Source organism: Zootoca vivipara, chromosome 3, assembly GCF_965207765.1.
Source record: "Zootoca vivipara chromosome 3, rZooViv2.hap1.1, whole genome shotgun sequence".
In the NCBI taxonomy this organism is placed as follows: Eukaryota; Metazoa; Chordata; class Lepidosauria; order Squamata; family Lacertidae; genus Zootoca; species Zootoca vivipara.
In genome coordinates, this window is record NC_142586.1 from 102013228 (window position 1) to 102033279 (window position 20052).

At 45.0% G+C, this 20052-nt stretch overlaps 1 protein-coding gene across 7 annotated transcripts in view; it reads right to left on the reverse strand.

The window, feature by feature from the left end:
• The window catches only part of KLC4 (kinesin light chain 4), a 67616-nt gene that overhangs the window by 45339 nt on the left and 2225 nt on the right, over positions 1 to 20052 (reverse strand). The window contains exon 1 of one of the 7 annotated variants that reach the window (XM_035111147.3): positions 9736 to 9841. The exons of 5 other annotated variants lie outside the window; for them this stretch is intronic. The gene's annotated coding sequence lies outside the window, so the exon portion shown is untranslated. Of the gene's footprint in view, positions 1 to 9735; positions 9842 to 20052 lie in introns of those variants that run through there. One more of the 7 variants, XM_088666768.1, reaches the window with a different exon arrangement.

Below are 20052 nucleotides of genomic sequence, written 5' to 3' on the forward strand. Positions count from 1 at the left end.
AGCAGATTATATTTTTGGGGGGGTGGGGTGGGAAATGAACGAATTCCTATGCCCCACAAATAACCCAAAGATGCATTTTAAATAAAAGGACACATTCTACTCATGTAAAAACATGCTGATTCCCGGACCGTCTGCGGGCCGGATTTAGAAGGCGATTGGGCCGGATCCAGCCCCCGGGCCTTAATTTGCCTACCCATGGCCTACCTGTTCTGCAGCCTTGTTGCAGTCACTGTACTCTTAACACCCAACTTCTCTTTTCACATAAGACTGGCAGGAATTAATTCCCCTTGCAGAAACAAGACATTTGACTTTTCCCCTGACTCCCGGCTATCTCGTAATAGAAGCCAATGCACAACACAAAAATTCCCAAGGATAGTAAGAGAATAACATCTCGCTTCTAGCTTTGGGGAAATCTGAAGATAAGCTTCAAGCTGGAACCTGCTCAGTAGCAAGCTGTGTCCATGACAGAAGGCCTTAGAACAGGGGTCAGCAACCTCCTTTTTCAGCCGTGGACAGGTCCACCGTCTCTCAGACCATGTGGTGCGCCGGACTATATTGGGGGGGAGGGAATTTACAAAGTTCTATGCCCCACAAATAACCCAGAGATGCATTTTAAATAAAAGGACACATTCTACTCATGTAAAAACATGCTGATTCCCGGACTGTCTGCGGGCCAGATTTAGAAGGTGATTGGGCCGGATCCAGGCCCCAGGCCTTAGTCTGCCTATCCCTGCCTTAGAAGGAGCAGAATATTTTCCTTTCTCTTTTAGCCTGTCTGGAAGGAACTTTTTTTATATATAAAATTAATTTAATGGTCCTTTTATATTCACTTCTATAGCAGTTTCCCTTTTTTATCTCCTTCCTTTCTATTCCTGGTTTATTTCAAATAATAATAATAATAATAATAATAATAATAATAAATCTTAACCTTATACAGTGGTACCTCGGTTTATGAACACAATTGGTTCCAGAAGTCTGTTCATAAACTGAAGCGAACTTTCCCATTGAAAATAATGGAAATTGGATTAAACCATTCCAGACGGGTCCGCGGAGTACTCAACCTGAAGCGTTCTTAACCTGAAGCATGGGTGTAATTGGTTCTGGAAGTCTGTTCATAAACTGAAGCATTCATAAACTGAAACAAACTTTCCCATTGAAAGTAATGGAAAGTGAATTAATCCATTCCAGATGGGTCCGTGGCGTTCGTAAACCGAAAATTCGTAAACCGAGGTGTTCATAAACCGAGGTTCCACTGTATCTCACTTTATAATTTCCTTCAACACCTCCTGTGGCTCTTTTCCCTCGGAGGAGGGAGACTTTTCTTCTCTCCCTTGATTTTTCCTGTCTCCCACGCACCTTTACTCAGCATGCACGGAGTAGCTGGTGCTAGCGTTGGTCCAACCCAAATGCTATGGCATGGCCAGAGAACAGGACAGGCAGGTGAAGTGGGAAGGAGGCCCACCTGAAGGTGGTCCAGGGCCCATTGGCGCCTTCCCCACCCCCTTAATCTCAAAAGTACCATACTTTTCCGTGTATAACATGCCCCCGTGTATAAAACGCCACCCATTTTGGGGGACTCAAAATTAAGAAAATAGGGGGGAATTGCCCAGAGTTGTTGAGCTTTTCTTGGGGAGGACTGACCACAGTTGTTGAGCTTTTTTGGGGGGGAGGGGGTTGCAGAAAACCACTCACCCGCCTGACCAATACTTCCTATCGGACGCGACCACTCGCAGCCGGCAGCCGCAAATCGACAAAAACCATTGCGGCGGCAACGAATCACCCGCACTACCGCCGCTGACAACCCCCTGCTCGTGAAATCAGCCAATCACCAGTCACCACTCTGCACTACCCATGTACCTCGATTTACGAATGACTTGACAACTGAATTTTTCAACTTACGAATGGGGAAAATGGCCGCACGCTTATGAATTTCTCGACATCCGAATGGAAACCGCGGCGGTTTTAGGTAGGGTTTTTTCGACTTATGAATTTTTAGATGGGGTTGCTTCGACTTACGATTTTTTCCGTTTCCAATGCATTCCTATGGGAAATCATGTTTCCAATGGCGCTTTTCGACTTACAGATTTTTCAACCTACAAAGGTGCCTTCGGAACAGATTAAATTCGTAAGTTGAGGCACCACTGTATAAGACAACCCCAATTTTTAAACATCATTTTAATGGAAAAAACCCTCGTCTTATACATGGAAAAGTACGGTATATGTGTAGGCGGGGCAGGGCAGGGAGAGAGTCGCCCATAGCTTTTTCCCTATACTCAGAACTAGCTGATTGACCACTAATGGGCCCATTAGGCGGTCAAGCTAGTCCAGTTGAGGAACTGGATTTTAGGGAGACTTTCTAAAAGGGGAGAGAATAAATCAATTATTAGAGATGCCTAGATATGTCTTTGACCTGATCCAGCAGGTCTCCACCTAGGTTTTAAAACCAATTGGTCCTTTATCCTCTCCTTCAGGTTCCTGCATTCCACAGAAGTTACCGTATTTTTCCGTGTATAAGACGCCCCCTATTTTGGGGGACTCAAAATGAAAAAATGCACTATGCACTATTTGTGTGTAAGATGACCCCTTAGGAAAAAATATAGTCTAATACATGGAAAAATATGGCATTTTTCTTGAGGCTGGGGTACACCAGCGAGGTCATTCCCACAGCACTGAATAAGCGATAAGTGGCACAGGAATAAAACACAGATGCTATATATATGCAGCTTTGTTATCCATGAAAACCTTTCAATGAAAATATTTTTTAAAAGTGGCACAGAACCAGCTAAACACCCTTTAATTGGGTCCCCGGATCCAATTAAACCCACTTTGGCTACCAATTTTGTATCAAAAGCACTCACCCACAGGGAGAACAAACCAGGAAATTTGACGCTTCTATAACAACTTCTGCTTTCTTCTCATCTCGGATGTTTGCCAAGGTTACAAAAATAAATACTTGGGGGGTGGGGGGGGAGCACCAGAATAGCAGGCAGATGGTCACCCTCCCCTATCCAAATGGGCTTGTCACAGCAATACTGTGGCCATTTAGTCATGCCTACTAAATCCTCAGGCATCTCCGGTTTGAATAAGCTCATCAATACTTACTTCTAGCAAAGACAACAGATGAGTTCCTACAAAGCTCTGCGCCCTGAGGCTAGCAATTCTGGGATTTGACTCATCATAGCTGTAAGGTGTGGGATGGAAAAGGTTTGTAGAAAGCAGCTATATATTATCAGCTCTCCTAAACTAGACGCTCCATAAAAACTCCTGGGTTCTCTGGCTCTGTGCTTCCAGATATAAATTGGCCAGGGAAGGCAAGTCAAGGGGGGAAATGGTAAGTTGTACACTAGGAATCTAGTGACATACTCATTGTCCTTTAATTAATCTTTCTTTTGCTATATGGAAGGGGGAAGCATTTCACGTAGGCAAGCTAAGAGGCAGAGGGTGTGTGTTTGAAGTTGGAGGGGGGGGGGAACCCACCATGATATCCCATGAACAAAACACTTATAAGATCAGCATCACAGTCTTAAATGTACAACTGCCTCCAACTCATTTGCCTGGCTCACAAAATACCGGGGGTGGGGGGTGGGATGCGTGGCTGCAAAGGGGCGGCAAAGTTATCTCAGGTCTCCCCTCTGAATTTCCCACTCTGGTGAAACCAAAAACTGCTAAAACTCTGCCCTGTAAGAGATTCAACTACAGTACTTTGTCTTACAAGGCTGAAGCGCCCATCCAGGGAGGCTGCCTGTTGCATCTCTGCACGATTTGCTGCTCTGGACTTGCCTCCTTCAAACCACTGTCCTATGAGGGAAGCCGCTTCTGCTGCCGCATCTCTGCATTAGGAGTGACGGGATAATTAACCACCCTCAGAGGTTGCCTGTTGCATCTCTGTGCAAGTCATTGCTCTGAGCATGTTTTATACATTCAGGAGGCGTGTCCAGAGCAAGTGAAGTGGAGAAAGGCAAGGGGTAGGCTTTTCTGAAGGCAGGTATTCCTTACTCTTCCTCCTAACAAGCTTTATGTTTAGAGCGTGGAAGCGCGATGTCCATTGAGTTTTAACCACCACCACCCCGCTCTCCAGCCTGATCTCTAGCTAAAAAAACCTGCTGGATCATCTAATTAATGATGGATCTCCTTTATCCATGGAGATAACATCGGTCCTTCAGCCAAACTACGTTCATTTGGCTATCCAGCCTTGCAGCATTCACTCCTCAATAAACATTTTGCGCCAACAAGTACTTTAAAGGGCAAAGTACACCCCTTCCCAGCAGTGTTATATTTCTAGAAAAAGGGGTGCTGGAACTCATCGTGAATGCCTCCCTTGTTCTCTTATAATGGCAATGGCACCCACCTGAGAGGTGCGGGAACTGAGTTCCAGCTGAAAAAAGCCCTGCTTCTAAGGAAGGAGATTAAAACATGCATCTAAGTGGCTTCAGAATGCTTTGCTTACTGAAATGTGACAGGGATGGAATCTACACACATATAAAAACTACTCTGAAAATGCTTTTTTAAAAGTGTTTTTAAAAAAGGCATTGAATTTTCTATAAGGCTCACCATCGCCATCTAGTGTCACATTGTATATTGCACTTAAGACACACTTAAAACGTTTTCTTCATAGAATCATAGAGTTGGAAGAGACCACAAGGGCCATCCAGTCCAACCCCCTGCCAAGCAGGAAACACCATCAAAGCATTCTTGACATATGGCTGTCAAGCCTCTGCTTAAAGACCTCCAAAGAAGGAGACTCCACCACACTCCTTGGTAGCAAATTCCACTGCCGAACAGCTCTTACTGTCAGGAAGTTCTTCCTAATCTTTAGGTGGAATCTTCTTTCTTGAAGTTTGAATCCATTGCTCGGTGTCCGCTTCTCTGGAGCAGCAGAAAACAATCTTTCTCTCAGTAGCACCTTAAAGACCAACTAAGTTTTTATTTTGGTATGTGTATCTGAAGAAGTGTGGATGCACACGATAGCTCATACCAAAATAAAAACTTAGTTGGTCTTTAAGGTGCTACTGAAGAAATTTTTTTATTTTGCTTCAACTCAGACGAACACAACCACCTACCTGTAATTAAAACGTTTTATTTGTTGCTGCAGAGCTGAGTCCTGATATAATGCTTCTGACACATTTCCTCATGCACCAGGAGAGCAATCCATTCCTAATTCACAACCTGTCCAGAAATTGACCCACACAATCAGGCTGGTCATAACAGGGAAAACCCACGAGCCCTTGACCACTAGTTACTTGGAAATAGTTTATTCAGCAGCCATTTCCCTCACTGGAAGACGGGAGTCTCTTACCTTTCCCCAGGACTACAGCTTACAACAGGGATGGGGAACTTGTGGCCTTCAGATGTTGCAGAATTGCAACTCCCACTATACTAGGCCACTTGTCATGCTGGCTGGGGCTGATGGGAACAGGAGTTCAACAATATCTGGAGGGCCAACGGCTCCCCACCTCTGCTTTTGAGAGCTAGAATTCCTGCACTGCAGAGGGTTGGGCTAGATGAGCTTCGTGGTCCCTTCCAACTCTATGGTTCAAGATTCAAGTATAGATGGTGGGGGGGAACAGGGGAAAATATTAGATTGTGTCCACATTTCTTCAAACAGCTACTGCTTCTAAGACATATGGATTTCAACTTTATACTGGGAATGTGGTTAGCTTCTGCAAAATCCACAAGCGCTCCTCCATTCTTGTCTCTGATACATTAGGATCTTGCTTACTAAGGGATGAGACAATAAATATGTCAGCCTTCTAGGTACAGTTGTTGTAAAGTAGTAGTTATCATAGCACTTTTCATCTGCAACATGCTTTGCCATTTTTATGTATGCCCATCTCACAATTCTGCAGGGGAGCTCAGTATCCCTCCCGTTTTATGAATGGGGAAGTGAGCCTGAGAAACAGCGACTTGCCCAAGAGGCCATGCAAAGTCTGAAGCAGATTGGCATCTGAACCCAGGAGCTTCCAGACTGAAATCAAACCCACCGTCTATTGCAGCGCACTGGACTTCAGGCTCTGTAAGATGACTAGCATGCACTAATCCTGTACCTTATTCTGCATTCCCAGAGGCTGATGCAGAAGTGCCGAGTCCCACCACACCGGATAATCGAGTTTTATCTTCCGAGAAACTGCAGCAAGTTTAACCAAGGCGCCAGCAATAAATGGACAAGTACTTTAAGAGAGGAGGGAGAACGCCCTTGGTTGATGTGCCTCCCTAGCGCATCGCCAAATCCCCAACACTGGTAGGCCACATCTATAATTCACACTGAAAACCAAGCTTTGCCTTCCACCTATTAGCTCAGAGTTGTTGCTCTCCAGGAGCTTCACGCCAGCTGCTGCCCTCTGCTTTGTCTTGCGATGCAGGCAGCACAACCCCACCCCACCCCACCCCACCCTGCATTACTCACCAATAGAGCTGCTGAAATAATTCAGTTCCCATCCCGAGCACAACCCATGGTCCTTGTTAAACATGGGCTTCAGCTTCCTGCTCTACCAATCAGTCTCGCCCAGAAGGGCTCCATCTGAATACAAATAAACAAAATAAGCTTGCCGTTTTGCCGGTAAGAACGGACAGCACTCTGATCTTTGTCCTTCAGCTCCCGAAAGTGGAACACCCCCCCCCCAAACCCAACAGAGCAACTTACGCTGCGAAGAAGCCGGTTTCCACAGAAGCCTCCTCGGGCCAAGTGATGCTACAGAAACTGCACGGTGTTAGTTATTAGCAGTACACACAGAGAGAGACAGCAGCATTTGATGCTCTGAGTTCCCTCTCCACCAGAGGCAGAGATACTATGCAGTTTGGTGGTGACCCACCCACTGCAGCAGCAGCAGCAGCAGAGATGCAGCCAGACTGCCGAGGAGCAAATGCTCTCCTACAAGCACAGAAAGATTCACACCTGAGACATTGGTCCATAGGAAGTGATGGAAATACAAAGGAACACATCCTGCAGCCAGAGCAAGCGAGCTCTTCAATACTGTACGGCGCACCCTGATTTCTTCTCACCCACCAGTAAGTTGCAGGCTTACTGTACTGCCATTATGTTGGGCTACTGCTCAGAGCTCCTTGGAGGAACAATGAGATTCTGGGCATGGTGTGAGAGCACATGATGCAGCCACCCTGCTGAAGCTAAAGCAGTTCTTCCTACTAAGGTTACAGGTAGGTAGCTGTGTTGGTCTGAGTCAAAGTAAAATAGAAAAAAATTCCTTCAGTAGCACCTTAAAGACCAACTAAGTTTTTATTTTGGTATGAGCTTTCATGAACACGAAAGCTCATACCAAAATAAAAACTTAGTTGGTCTTTAAGGTGCTACTGAAGGAATTTTTTTTTTAAATTTAAACTTTATTGAAATTAAAATTAAAATGGACACACACATAAGCACATACACAAGTTTGAAATTATAATAGTAACATACAAAATCATATATAATAAAAAGAAAATAATAATAATAATAATGGAATAATGACCATATTACTTAAAAATTAGAATCATACATTCCCTTCAAATCAAACTTAAATTATAATACTTGTGGCCCTAAAAAAGAATTACGAGTGAAAACAAAACATTAAAGAAAAAGAAAAGAAGAAAGAAAAAAAAAGAAAGAAAGAAGAAAGTAAGAAGAAAGAGAGAAAAAAAAGAAAGAAAGAAAAAGAAAAAAGGAAAAAAAAAATTCCATCTATGCTCCCCTTTACTTACTTAGGAATTTTTTTCTATTTTGCTTCCTACTAAGGGTTCAGGATCACAGCCTTACTAAGCAGTCAGGCTATCCGAATTCTGAACACATTTTCCTGGAAGTAAGTGCTGCTGATTTCAATGCAACTTACCAATGGAGGGGGTCATAGGTACAGCTATGACCCCCTCCATTGGTAAATTGCATTGAAATCAGCAGCACTTACTTCCAGCAGTACCTAACTACTCCATACTTGCAGCAAAACAAACCTACTGTACAAACAAGAGCGGCCTCTGCTAAGTATCTAAAACATAATGGTTGGCCTTCCAATATCCAGGGAATAGCATGTCTTCATTTGAACCTTCCTGCCCATGTTGATCTTCAAAAAACAAAGGTCCAGATTTAGAAAATCGTGGGCCACCAAGGTTAACAAAAAGAAACAAGGCCTGTTTTAGGGACTGTACTCCTGACTGGGAAGCCTTTGTCCAGGATAATCAATTAAAGGCTCATTCATGATGGCATTTGGTGGAGGACTAGATCAAGATTTGAGGAGATTCTCTCTAGTTCTACTCATTGATTTTATAGCCATATATATTTTCAAGACACTGTTAGGCGCCTTGTGGTGTTATAAGAAAAAAAACTGCTCCTTTTCCCTCATGGGGTATCCAAGAGCCCGTATAGAGTCCTTAAATAGGTTCACTATCGGAAGGAGAAAATAACACAGGCCAACCAGAGAATATTGAGAAGCATAGCAGCTTAATAAGCCTGATCTTTATTAAACTATTGCAACAGGGTCCCCCACTCACCCCACGAAGGGAGGGAGAGGAACCCTGAGCAATGGTGTGCAAGTCCTTATATAGACTTTTGAAATTGCCCATCCTGTAGCTTAAGACACCCCCCCAAAGCATCATACATACATCACAGAAGGAGGCGGTCTCCAACAGAAATACATCACAGGGGGCGGTCTACCACAGAAATCCTGTTTGTTAGGATACCTGACAATGGTCACTGATTGCTCCACCTGGGCAGCCTGGCCATTCCTTCTGAGATCCTAAATACTTTGTTCCTGAATCCAGGCTCACCCTATTCATACACAAATACGCCCTTAAGACAGGATTTGAGCAAAGAATGGCTTTCCCATTTTCTTCCTCACTGCAGAGAATGTTTGAGGTCACTGGAAAAGTCAAAATGGTTTCAGGATTGCTCTCCTGTACTATTTCAGATGTGGTTTATATTCTTATGCACATGTTTGCCTTGTAAATTTATGAACATAAGATTTATATATATATGAGACCTTAGAATTCCTATAACACCATTTGTCAGGGAGTTGTTGTGGCTACTCTTGAGTAAAGACGCTCCAGTCCGCGCTGTCTTTAAGAGTCTTATTGTGCATACTATTTACAGTGCAGAGATAAGCAGAAAACATGACCACCTAGTCACTTTCAGAACCCGGCAATGGCTTCCGTCTGCTTCTGGGCCAGCATAAAAGCCTGGGCACACCGAAACGCCGCCCCTTAGCCCTACGTGTGGGCGTGCGCCTCAATGTCGGCCCCGGAAGGTGAGGTCTCCCCTCTTGCTGGCTGGGGCGGCGCCTGGGCTCCGGCGTCTCGCTGAGCCCCTCGTCCGCTGTCCCTCGACCAGAGCAGTGCCAAGGCTGTGACGCGTCTCTGAGCCCTTCCTGCCCGCTCTGTTCCCCAGAGCGTAGCCAGGGCTCGGACGCCTCACTGAGCCCTCCCTCCATTCCTCATTCCCTCCTCCTGACTATCGCTGGGTGAAATGCTGGTCAGGATGGGGGGGGGGAGGTTCCCTGTAGGGAGTCCCCCTGACAACTATGTTCCTAAATCATGAGTCAAAATAGAAAAGTATAGCCTACAGTGAAGCACCAGGCCCATCTTTTAATGGCATGTCAAGACACACCACCCTTGTCAACTGCTACCCTCCAACATGCCTGTCTTCAAAGGGAAGACAGGCATGCCAGGCTCCCTAATACATATTTACCCCATCTGAGTTAACAGGAGAGCCAAAACGTTAAAACAGGTACTGGGTGGGGCTGGTGCAAGATAAGCACTTACCATAAAACTCAAGTACAAGGCAGCCTTGTCTCCTGCTTTCTATCAAGAGAGAAGAAAAACAAGGCTTTTCACTCCATGGCTAGGTAAATATTAACTCTGCTCTCCCGTTCCAAGGTGGTTTAATTATAGCCGCACCCAATGGAGATCTGTGGTCGCTTACAGCCACTGGGACTCTGTGAAGCCGCATGGAAGACGTCATGGGATATTAAATGTTAAACAGGGCGGCTTGCTGAGCGAAATGAAAATCGGCATGCAGAAGGAAAGAGCGAATAGAGGAAGCACTTCATACAGCTTGAACAGAACTATACTTGTCTAATAAGAACGTAAGGAGAGTCTGCCGGATCAGGCCAATGGCCCATCTTGTCCAGCATCCAGTAGCCTGTGGGAAACCAGGGAGCAGACCATGAGTACTGTACAAAGCACACTCGCCCTTCATGTGGTTTCCAGCAACTGGTATTCAGAAGCATTGCTGCCTGCAGTTGTGGAGCTGCAACACTGCCATCATAGCTAGTTTTCATGGATAACCCTGTATCAAGGTGGCAGGGCTTCCTTAAAAAGAAATAAAGCAAGCCGCAATATTTTTCTTCTTGCGTAACGATTAACTGCATGGCTATCAAAATTCACATTGTTAAATAAAAATTGGCCCTCTGCTCATCCAGGAAGCCAACTCCAATATTTGGACCACATAAGTGAAACTTTCCCCTATGAAAATAATAGTGTCATTTTAATTTTTCTATATACCCTGGCTCCTACTTTTCAGTCAAAATTCACTCAAGAGGCTTCTAACAATTAAGGGCTATCACAAAATAATACATGACCCCGGAGGGGGGGGGGAGGGAGACTGGTAGAAAGAGGAGAAAGATGGAGGGTGTTTGGGACAAATCTCACTTCAGGTTTCTATGTTTCCTGCATTTAGTGTGTCCCACTTGCCTTGCCATGCCTTGCTTGATTAGTTTATTCATCCATTTTAAAATATCCTGGACACTCACAATCAAGAGTTTGATTGGGTTCTGCCTCCCTCACCCCAACACACACTTTACTGTTTTTGGATGTCACGCTAAACCAGAGTTTAGTGTCACAAGAATGAACCAATTAACCTTGGGCACAAAGTCTTGGGCTCTAGGCATCCTGCCCCATTAAGAAAAGCCTGTCTGGAGCTACTGCCCATAACATGAACTCGGCTTAGTACCAACAATTGTCCAGGGGCAAAGTTTTCTTTAAAAGGGATCCCCCCCCCAAAAAAATCCCATTCCTTTCTGAACTTTTAAAACCCTCTAAAGTCAAGTATTGTATATTCCTGCATATAAGACTACTTTTTAACCCAGGAAAATATTCTCAAAAGTCGAGGGTCGTCTTATACGCCGGGTTGTATTTCTTATACGGCGAGCATATCCCAAACTCTATATTTTAATTGGAAAAGTTAGGGGTTGTCTTATACGCCCAGTCGTTTTATACGCCGGAATATACGGTACTACATTTCTTTCAGAGCATATGCAAGTGGCAAAAGGCTAATACCACCACAGTATGACCATTTCAGCGCCATTCATCCCAAAGCCTCACCTGGATCTACCAATTTACTCTCTTGATAAAAGCTAAAAGCTGGTATTGTTTCCTATAGCAGACAGCTATTTCCCCTCACAGCGACTTATTCCCATGGCCAGTGTTTGCACACTTCATATACAATTCTATCCAAACAGCAAACGTGGGGAAGGGGAGAAAAAAGGGGCTTAAGGCTGAAACTGGAGTCCAACAACATCTGGAGGGCCACAGGCTCCTCATTCTGGCAGTACAGTGTCCATCTCTGAGACTCAAAAGAGCAGCTGAGTGGTATTTACTCCATTAACGTGACAGCGTCCACACCCTGGGAAACGGCTTCAACTAGCTGGCTAAACCAGGTGTAATGGGTGTAAACTGCCAGAGAGTTGGGGACAAGTTCTGGAGGGCGCCTCCGCCATGCCGCGCCGCGCCCGGAGCCTCCTCCCTGCTGGAGGAGCCACCCTCCAGCCCCGCCAGCAGCGCAGCTCTCGCCTGCCTCCGCCATGCCACAAACTCTGTCTTTCCTCGCCCCTGGTGGGGATAGGTGCTGCAGCAAGACAGCCTGGCCCTGCGTGGGTCTGCAAGCATGTGAAGCACTGGGTAATTCGGGGATGTGGAGGCGGGGGGGCCAAAGCTAGAGAACTCCGATTATAACTCTGATTAGAAACCTGCCTCAGCTAAGGAACTTCGTCGAAACTCCGCACCGCGCCCGGAGGGAAATGTGGGGGTGGGGGTCGCCGGAGGGATCCTTGCACCATGGCGCCAGATAAGCTTAAGACGGCCCTGAAGGTAGCCCACCTAGGAGAAGGAACACTCTGATCCTAAACCTCCACTATGTTGCAGGATATCTTCAGGAGCAAAAAAAGGCTAAGGAGTAAACCCCTACACCAGGCACCCCCAAATGTTGGCCCTCCAGATGTTTTGGACTACAATTCCCATCATCCCTGACCACTGGTCCTGTTAGCTAGGGATCATGGGAGTTGTGGGCCAAAACATCTGGAGGGCCGCAGTTTGGGGATGCCTGCCCTACACAAATCTGGAGTGGAGTCCCTAAGACGGTTGGATGGCACCTTGCATGACTTCTTTGGGCAACTCCTGCAACCAAGCTGATGCCAAATGTATTGCTCTGCTTTCCTTTTGACCGTATCATTCTGTAGGAGGGGCTTTGTCCCAGATTTTATCTTGTGAACATACCTGGTGAAGGGTGGTATATAGATCTAATAAAATAGTACGGTAATAAATAATCAGTGAGGCCGAGTGGGGGTCTTGATGCTTGTGCAGCCCAGGACCTCCATACACACTGTCCAGACCTGCACCCCAGAGAAGTCACTTCAGTGCTGAGAACACAGCATTTTGATTTCATCCCCGGAGTTGCCCTCCATTGCATCTTGAGACAAATGCCAACAACATTTACTCTTTGAACAAGAGACACATGCAGGTTTAAAATCCTTGGCTTCTCATACCCATGGTTGTTTCAAGACAATCTCATACGAACTCTGGTCTTCGGATGCAAGCAATCTACTTAGGCCACTTCACAAATACTGATTTCTCCCCCCTTCTCACTATGAAGCACTGCTCCTATGTCAACAGATAGCACAAGCGAAAATCCCTCTGCTTCCTCTCTCAAGATCTTTCTTGACACAGTCTATTAGGAGAGTTCGAAACAGGGGTGGCTGTGTTCAGACCAATGCTGCGAATCCCCCCAGAGGTACAAAGGGCTAATTTGTTGTTAGTGTCTGAGTTGAACATTTTCCACACATCAATACCCCTGCTGACAGTGCAGATCTCACAGGCCCAGATGCAGATAATATGCCTCCACTCCATACAGAATAACAGAGGTACTGTTTTAGGTAGGAATTGGCGTGAAGATGCAACTATCGCAGAGTAAACCTACATCAAATTAGACCTATTAAAACATTCAAGTCTGTTTACAGCAAAGCAATCTATACAACTGACACTCACACATCCAAAAAAAAACCCACATCAGGAACACGTCCTTTAACAGTGATATTCTTCTGGTGTAATTTTATTTAAAGGTAAAGGGACCAGTCGTGACCGACTCTGGGGTTGCGCGCTCATCTCGCATTATTGGCCGAGGGAGCCGGCGTATAGCTTCCAGGTCATGTGGCCAGCATGACAAAGCCGCTTCTGGCAAACCAGAGCAGCACATGGAAACGCCGTTTACCTTCCCGCTGTAGCGGTTCCTATTTATCTACTTGCATTTTGACGTGCTTTTGAACTGCTAGGTTGGCAGGAGCTGGGACCGAGCAATGGGAGCTCACCCCGTCACAGGGATTCGAACCTCCGACCTTGTGGTCAGCAAGCCCTAGGCTCAGTGGTTTAACCACAGCGCCACCTGGGTCCCATAGTAATTTTATTTAAGCAAGCACAAATACAGAGACAGAGCCAAAGCGGAAGGATATATACCAGAGGATTCTTGCATGACAATCTGCAGGAGTCTGCAGCAATTTGCAATAGCCAGCAATACATGAAGTGGGGGCAGCTTTTCAGCTGCAATGAGGACAACCCTACTGTGGCATGCCCCCATTCAGTTGCCTACCGTTCTTCAGGGAGCTAGTTAAGGCAACAGGATATTGCTATACAAGCTGCAGAGATCCACAGTTTTGAAAGGCAAAGGCACAGCAGCTGGATTGGCAAGCAAAACAAAGGAACAACAAACAAGGAAGAACCAAGAGATATAATTAGTCGGAAGAGCAGCAGCCCAGGTCTGATACACGTTAGCAGCAGCTAGTGAAATACGTTATGGAAGGCAATACACAATAGTCACCATGGAGCGGCATCTTTTCTGGTGGCCGCCCATGGAAGGCAGAGCAAAAACATGCTGCTTGTCAATGGCCAGCAGCACCCTGTGATTATGTCAGTGGCCATAACAAACAAAGCAGCAACAGAATGATCAGTGCATTTCTTCCTACACACACACACACACACACACACACACACACATTTATTTTTTAAAGTCCCTCAACCAGCTGCTGCCACAAAACTGGGAGGCAGGAAAGCAATAGGTGAGCTCTGTGATTTCCCACCCCCACCCCAACGCACACATTATTTTTAAACTTTGCCTACTGCTCCAGGTGGCTGGCCAGCAGCAAAATAAAACCAAATTAAGAGTGGATGCTGAACTTTCTCCTACACGACTCCACACAATGCACACTTTCCAAAAACTACTCCATAGCTAGAGCAGCTGTTTAAATTCCTGGAGAACAGGCGAAGTTCCAGCAGACTGGAGGAGGGCAAATGTTGTCCCTATTTTCAAAAAGGGGGAAAGAGAGGACCCAAACAATTACCGCCCAGTCAGCCTGACATCAATACCAGGAAAGATTCTAGAGCAGATCATCAAGCAAACAGTCTGTGAGCACCTAGAAAGAAACTCTGTGATCACTAAAAGTCAGCATGGGTTTCTGAAAAATAGGTCATGTCAGACTAATCTGATCTCATTTTTTGACAGAATTACAAGCCTGGTAGATGAAGGGAACGCTGTGGATGTAGCCTATCTTGATTTCAGCAAGGCCCTTGACAAGGTGCCCCATGATATTCTTGTAAAGAAGCTGGTAAAATGTGGGCTAGACAATGCTACCATTCAGTGGATTTGTAACTGGCTTACTGACCGAACCCAAAGGGTGCTCATCAATGGCTCCTCCTCATCCTGGAGAGTAGTGACTAGTGGGGTGCCACAGGGTTCTGTCTTGGGCCCAATCTTATTCAACATCTTTATCAATGACTTAGATGATGGGCTTGAGGGCATCCTGAGCAAGTTTGCAGACGACACCAAATTGGGAGGGGTGGCTAATACCCCAGAGGACAGGATCACACTTCAAAATGACTTTAACAGATTAGACAACTGGGCCAAAGCAAACAAGATGGATTTTAACAAGGAGAAATGTAAGGTACTACACTTGGGCAAAAAAAAAAAATGAAAGGCACAAATACAGGATGGGTGATACCTGGCTTGAGAGCAGTACATGTGAAAAGGCTCTAGGAGTCTTGGTAGACCACAAACTTAACATGAATCAGCAGTGTGATGCAGCAGCTAAAAAAGCCAATGCAATTCTGGGCTGCATCAATAGGAGTATAGCATCTAGATCAAGGGAAGTAATAGTACCACTGTATTCTGCTCTGGTCAGACCTCACCTGGAGTACTGTGTCCAGTTCTGAGCACCACAGTTCAAGAAGGATACTGACAAGCTGGAACATGTCCAGAAGAGGGCAACCAAAATGGTCAAAGGCCTGGAAACTATGCCTTATGAGGAACGGCTTAGGGAGCTGGGTATGTTTAGCCTGGAGAAGAGAAGGTTAAGGGGTGATATGATAGCCATGTTCAAATATATGAAAGGATGTCATATGGAGGAGGGAGAAAGATTGTTTTCTGCCGCTCCAGAGAAGCGTACACGGAGCAATGGATTCAAACTTCAAGAAAGAAGATTCCACCTAAACATTAGGAAGAACTTCCTGACAGTAAGAGCTGTTCGGCAGTGGAATTTGCTGCCAAGGAGTGTGGTGGAGTCTCCTTCTTTGGAGGTCTTTAAGCAGAGGCTTGACAGGCATATGTCAAGAATGCTTTGATGGTGTTTCCTGCTTGGCAGGGGGTTGGACTGGATGGCCCTTGTGGTCTCTTCCAACTCTATGATTCTATGATTGTTGCTCAATGAGACCAGTGGGCAGTAAAGCAAAGAGGACACAAATGGGCCCGGCACGTCTCTCCCCCTGCCTTTCAATAAGCCCTTCCATGGGCAGTAAAGCAAAAAGAAGACAAATGGGCACAACCATACTTAATTCCCCCCTTTTCAAAAAGTCCAAGGGCTGATGGGAGTTGTAGTTCATCTGGAGAGCACCAGGCTGGCAAAGGGTGAGCTAGTGTCCATGGAAAGATTTTTCTCTGTAGAGTGTTACTTTGTTTTGTTCTCTCCCCTTTCTAAGATCACTTCTCCTTCAGTCTCCTTTTGTACCTCCCCTAGCAACTGCCCAGGCCTCCTTGGGAAGGTCGCCTTTTGCAAACATGAATTTACAGCAGTCTGATTGCTTTGTGCTTGTGCAACCATTTAACCAGCAGACTAGAGAGTGCCTCCAATGATGAAGCTGCCACTGTATATGAAAGCGCTTTCCCAAACTCCCCACAGCTGAATCATCCCTTTTTCCTACTGAATTAAATGTTAGAACTCCACTCTTCTAGCCAACAGGGCTCATGTTTAGCATGTGGGATACTTGAAACTGGGTACTGTTGCCTAGCACATCTGTAAGGATTTCTGAAACTGGGAAATATAAAATGCAATTCAGTGTCTGCACACAGAAGTGAGCCTCACTGAGTTACTCCCGGGTAACTGCATACAGAATTGCAGCTTATGGGACAGTCTCTCCTTCATCAACTTCGGGAAGGACTAGAGATTCTAGTTTTTATCGCTTATTATTAATATTATGTTGGGGAGCTGCCCAGAGTGGCTGGGGAAACCCAGTCAAATGGGCAGGGTATAAATATTAAATTATTACTAAATTATTCTTTTACAACTTCAGCACCACTAACCTCTGCATTCTCCGCACTCCGAAAGACAGCGTTTTCCTGAACCTTCATTCAGCACTTTAATCCTTTTAATTACATGCCATTGTACCTGGTACGTGCTCAAGACAATTTAGCCATGGATAATCTTAGTATATAGCCCTATCGTTGCTTCTTAGTATAGGAAGATTAAGACCCGGACAAATTAATTGCTCTCAAATAAGACAGGATAGTTTCTTCAGGGGAAAAGATCCTTAGGCAATGACCAGTCATCTAGTTGGAGAAAGGAGAGGGAATACTCATTTTTGAAGGAGGGAACACAAGCAAGTTACTCCACGGCTGGAGATCTAAAGGAAAATGGGCTCCATGTCGTAGTCAAGGAATTGCACTCAAGCCAAGGGAAGATCAGCTTGGCCCCATCTATTTGTTAGAAAAGGAACAAAAGGAACAACTGCAAAGTGCTTGCCAGTAATGACAGGGTGGAAGGCAGGGAGGCCAACAGCAAGTGGAGCCAGAGACACTGGTAGGCACAGCCAATGGATTCTAGTTTTGTACCCATCTTCCTCCTTAGAATCATAGAATCAGAGTTGGAAGAGACCACAAGGGCCATCCAGTCCAACCCCCTGCCAAGCAGGAAACTGATCCTTGCTAAGATCAACAACAGCAACATTGACACTAAGGGAGAAGCTGATTGCTTGCGCTACCCCTGGACTGCTTAGAACAGGGATGGCCAAATTTGGCCCTCCAGCTGTTTTGGGGCTACCACTCCCATCATTCCTAGTTAACAGGGCCAGTGGTCAGGGATGGTGGGAATTGTAATCCCAAAACAGCTGGAGGGTCAAGTTTGGCCACCACTATCTTAGAGGAAAGAAGTCAGCCAAGTTGGGACTGACTGAAGGCAAACTGAAATTGGCATGCTACCGTAGCCTCCACTGGGGCTTGCCTTCCCTTCTTTGCAAGAAAGAGCATCCAGCTCCCACTGCCAGTTGTCCCTGGGACTACAGAACCAGGGTAAAGGACACTCTGGTCCCATCCGGCAGCCACAAAAACACCAGCAAGGGGAAGATCAGCTGGGCCTGAACTGAATATAGATACCCATACATAGCTTACTACGACTTCATTCTGGCCTTGAAGAACTAATCTCTATCTTTTTCTTACACTCCTCTTTTCTTGTGCATCTTGTTTTTTCAGTAGCGAGCCTGATGAGGGCCTGTTTCTTATGCCTTTCTGAGCTGCTTTGGAGACAATTATCTGAAGAGCAGGAATGGGAAGAATGTAAGGAATAACCTAACAAACCCTTCCCAGTGGGATATTCAGTGTGATGAGCACTGGTTAATTTTGCTTTTACTGTAAATCAGAAGTTACTTATAGATGTACTTTTAACTACTAGTAGACGACAGTTAGAAACACATACAGGATTATTCCTTTGTTTGAGGTTGGGGTTTAAAAGTTTGCCCTGTGTCAGACAAGATTGAAGGCTGCTGTCCAATTGATTAAAACATGCCTATATTGAACATGTCTTGATTCGTTGTCCAAACCATTTATCGTTACTGTCCAAGAAAAGTTAGCTTGAGAATGTTTTCGAATAGATCACATGAAAGTAGAAATCGGTATAATGCAAAATGACAGTGGATCTATGATTAAGTCATAGCCAGCGTCATTTCACTGTGCTCAAAGTGCTTCATGTTCTTTTCTTTTTTTACACAGGAAAGGTGTTCTGCACACACAAATTCTCCAACCTACAGTTTTAATCTGAGATAAAAGAATAGAACTATCCTAAATAGGATAGATTGGCACGTGTGCTGGAACAACTGCATCAAGGTAAGTATTTCGATCACTACAACAATAATGTTTTTGGATGTGTACAAAGTGTCTAAGAATTGTCAAGCAACTTCTGCTACATTCATCCTTTGTCTGAGAAACATGAACTCTTCATACATATTGCTAACATGTGTTTATGAAGCTTACTCCAAGACAGATCATTGACCCAGCTAGACAACTACCAGCCATGCTAAGGCTGCTAAGGCTGCCACCCTAGGCAATTCTTAAGTCTGACTTCAGGCTAAACACATTGTGCTGCAAGAGGACCAACTTCCTTTGTTGTTGTTGTTGTTGTTTAGTCGTTTAGTCGTGTCCGACTCTTCGTGACCCCATGGACCAGAGCACGCCAGGCACTCCTGTCTTGCCTTAGACCCTTTGAAGGAAGTGCCAGCAATTAGACCCTTTGAAGGAAGTGCCAGCAATTTGACCTGAGGTCCTTCTGCACCCGGTTTGCATGTGCTCTGTTACTGATCCTCTCTCCAAAAACTACAAAGCAAGGAAGACAGGCAACCACCTTGCTATCTTTCCTATTGCTAAGTGAAATGTGAAATGTTTTCCCTGTGTGCTTTTGCAATACAGTACCAGGTTTCTGGGGTTTTTAAAAATTAAAAACGCACACAGAAAAAGACATGATACCAAAATAATACTCTTTAAAAAGGAGGGGGAAATACATACGCCAGCAGGGCAAAGACTTAACAAGACCTGATGTCCATGTTACAAAGGCAAAAAGAGGCCAACAAACTGCAAAATATCCAGATGGTTAATATACCACCCCATAAGTGAACCAAAGTGTTAAGTTTTGTGTGGTTGGGTTTTTTTTAGGGCAAAATGTCTTTTGAAGCCATTCACCAACTGTTAAATGGCTTCAGGTGAACATCATTTAGGGACAATTCATATTCTGCAATACTAGATTTTGTTTAAAATTGGGCTCCTTCATCTTTATTTGTACTCCCTGAAGCAACCTTTTGAAAATATTGTTGAATTACCAAAGCACAAACAGGACATTGATTTTGCCATCAAATGGTACATTTATCACTTCATCAGTAAATATAAGCAACCAAGCACTATCCTTTCAGAAAATAAATTCCGGCTGCCAAACTGTTCTCCCCGTCTTTCCTAGCCAAGTATCATCTTCTGATTAGAAGTTTAAAAACAATAGAGGCAGTGCTTTTTTTCCTAGGGGGACACAGGGGAACGATATAAAATGGTGATTTTCTTGAGTCAAAATGAGAGTACCCCTAAACTTTTTTTTTTAAAATAGAAAAAAAAGCACTCAATAGAGGCACCAACACAAAGCACTTACTCTTTGGAGAAGCATGAGCCAGGTGAGGGTGAAGCATCACCACCTGGCTGGCCACAGTGTGAGACTCTTAATCATGTGGCCCTTTGGCACAACTGATCATGATTCATGTTCAATATATCTATCTGCAGAAACTCTAAATACACCA